General features: G+C 54.3%; 1 protein-coding gene across 1 annotated transcript in view; it reads right to left on the reverse strand.

The window, feature by feature from the left end:
* Positions 1-3,318, reverse strand: part of LOC107086074 (spindle assembly abnormal protein 6 homolog) — an 11,787-nt gene that overhangs the window by 4,003 nt on the left and 4,466 nt on the right. The gene's annotated exons all lie outside the window — the stretch shown is intronic.

Genomic DNA, 3,318 nt, shown 5'->3' on the forward strand with positions numbered 1-3,318 from the left:
GAGCCTGGTTCTGCTGGAGGTTTCTTCCTGTTCAAAGGGAGTTTTTCCTCTCCACTGTCGCTACAAGCATGCTTAGTGTGAGGGATTGCTGGATCTATAAAGGGACCTGAGATGACATGATGTGAATTGGAGCTATAGAAATAAACTGAACTGAATTTAATTGAAATTCACACAGAAAAGACAACAAGACAAATATGGAGAGAGTTAAACCAAGGACCTTGACTTCGCTAGGTATGGAACAGCCAGGGCCTTGGGTTGGGGATTGCATGCCAGTGCCTGGAGGCCAGGCTCACCGCGGACGGACGACGTGGGCCCGCCCTCCTGTGGACCCACCACCCGCAGAGGGATCCATAGGGGTCAGGTGCAGAGAGGACTGGGTGCTTGTGGACTGAGCTTGTACAGGAGGTTGAGAGGTACCGGCTGGCTATAGTCCGGCTCACCTCTACGCACAGCTTGGGTTCCAGATCCCATCTCACTTCTCTGGCGTCGCCCATGGGGAGAGGCGGCGGGCTGGGGTGGTCTTGCTCATTGCCCCCATCTCAGTCGTCAGGTGTTGGAGTTCACCCTGGTGAACGAGAGGGTCATGTCCCTTCACCTTCAGCTTGGGGACAAGTCTCTCACCGTCGTCTCGGCCTATGCGCCCAACATCAGTGCAGAATACCCGGCCTTCTTGGAGTGCTTAAGAGGGATACTAGATGGTGCTCCAAATAGGGACTCCATTGGGGGTACTTTAACGCCCACTTGGGCAGCGACAGCAAGACCTGGACAGGGGTGATTGGAAAGTACGGCCTCCCCGATCTGAACCCGAATGGTGTTATTGGACCTCTGTGCTGATCACAGTTTGTCCGTAACAAACACCATGTTCGAGCACGAGGGCGTCCATAAGTGCACTTGGCACCAGGACGCCCTAGGCTGGAGGTCAATGATCGACTTTGTAGTTGTGTCGTCTGATCTCCAGTCGCGTGTCTCCGACACTCGGGTAAAAAGTGGGGCTGAGCTGTCAACCGATAAACACCTAGTGGCGAGCTGATCGCTGGCAGGGGAGGAAGACGATCAGACCTGGCAGGCCTAAGTGTGTTGTGAGGGTCTGTTGGGAACATCTGGTGGATCCCTCTGTTAGTGCGGTCTTCAACTCCCACCTCTGGACGAGTTTCTCCCAGATCCTGAGCGAGTTTGGAGACATGGAATCTGAGTGGTCCATGTTCTCCTCCTCCATTGTCAATGCCGCCGCACATAGCTGTGGCTATAAGGTCTCTGGTGCCTGTTGCTGTGGCAATTCCCGAACCTAATGGTGGTGCCCGGATGTAAGGGATGTGGTCAGGCTGAAAGGGGAGGCCTACATGGCCTTGTTAGCTAGTGGGACTCCAGAGTCAGCTGAGAGGTACCTGCATGCCAAGCGTGCTGCAGCTCGTGTGGTGGCAGAGACAAAAACTCTGTGTGTCTGGGAGGAGTTCACAGAGGCCATGAAGGAGGACTATCGGTCGGCCTCGAAAGTGTTCTGGCAAACTGTTCACCGCCTTAGAAGGAGGAAGCAGTGCTTCACCAACACTGTTTACAGTGTGGGTGGGGAGCTGATGACCTTGAAATGTTGTCGGGTGGTGGAAGGAGTACTTCAAGGATGACCTCAATCGCACCGTCACGCCTTACGAGGAGGAGGCAGAGGCTGGGGACTTAGAGATGGTTCAGCCAGGCTGAACTCACTGAGGTAGTTAGAAATTTTCTCGGTGGCAGGCCGGGGGGCAGATGACATTTGTCTTGAGTACCTTAAGTATCTGGATGTTGTAGGACTATCATGGCTGACACGTCTCTGCAGCATCGCATGGCAGTTGAGGACAGTACCCCTGGATTGGCAAACCGGGGTGGTGGTCCCTCTTTTTAAAAACGAGGACCAGAGGGTGTTCTCCACTTAAAGAGGGATCACACTCCTCAGCCTCCCTGGTAAGGTCTTCTCCAGGTCGGAGGAGGAGGATCCGGCCAATAGTTGACCCTGGGATCCAGGAGGAACATTTCAGTTTTCGTTCCGGTCGCAGCCCACTGGACCAACTCTATACCCTTCATTGGGTGCTGGAGGGTTCATGGGAGTTCGCCCAACCAGTCCACATGTGTTTTGTGGATCTGGAGAAGGCGTTGGACCGTGACCCTTGGGGTGCCCTGTGGGGGGTGCTCCAGGAGTATGGGGTCCGGGTCCCTCCGTTAAGGGCTATCCGCTCTCTGTATGATCGCAGCAGGAGCTTGATTCGCAGTAAGTCAGACCTGTTCCAGGTGCATGTTGGTCTCCACCGGGCTGCCCTTTGTCACCGGTTCTGTTCATTACATCTATGACAGAATTTCTAGGTGCAGTCAGGGACTGGAGGGTGTCCTGTTTGGGAACCTCAGGATATCATCTCTGCTGTTTGCAGACGATGTCCTGTTGGCCTCATTAAATCAGGCCCTCCGGCGTACACTGGGGCGGTTTGCAGCAGATTGTGAAGCAGTCAGGATGAGGATCAGCACCTTCAAATCCGAGGCCGTGGTTCTCCACCGGCGAAAGGTGGCCTCCCCTCTTCAAGTCGATGGAGAGTCCTCGTCTCAAGTGGAGGAGTTCAAGTATCTCAGGGTCTGGTTCACCAGTGAGGGACGGATGTAGCGTGAGATCGACAGACGGATCGGTGCAGCGTAGGCAGTGATGCGGCCGCTGTATCGGACTGTCATGGTGAAGAGAGAGCTGAGTCGGGGCAAAGCTCTGGATTTACCGATGGATCTACATTCCCACCCTCACCTATGCTCATGAGATCTGGGTAATGACCCAAAGGACAAGATTGGGAATACAAGCGGCCGAAATGAGTTTCCTTCGCAGGGTGGCTGGGCGCACCCTTTGAGATCGGGTGAGGAGCTCAGTTACCCGGGAGGAGCTCAGAGTAGAGTCGTTGCTCCTCCACATTGAAAGGAGCCGGCTGAGGAGGCTCAGGCATCTGTCCCTGAAGCCTCCTGGTCGCCTCCCTCAGGAGGTGTTCCAGGCATGTCCCATTGAGGAAGAGGAAGAAGGGGATGGATGGATGGATGGATGATGGATGGATGATGGATGGATGGATGGAGGATGGATGGATGGATGGATGGATGATGGATGGATGGAGGATGGATGGATGATGGATGGAGGATGGATGGATGGATGGATGGAGGATGGATGGATGGATGGATGGATGATGGATGGATGGATGATGGATGGATGATGGATGGATGATGGATGGATGGATGATGGATGGATGGATGGATGGATGATGGATGGATGGATGATGAATGGATGGATGGATGGATGGATGGATGATGGATGGATGGACG

This window comes from Cyprinodon variegatus, unplaced genomic scaffold (genome assembly GCF_000732505.1).
Source record: "Cyprinodon variegatus isolate N-32 unplaced genomic scaffold, C_variegatus-1.0 Scaffold142, whole genome shotgun sequence".
Lineage (NCBI taxonomy): Eukaryota > Metazoa > Chordata > Actinopteri > Cyprinodontiformes > Cyprinodontidae > Cyprinodon > Cyprinodon variegatus.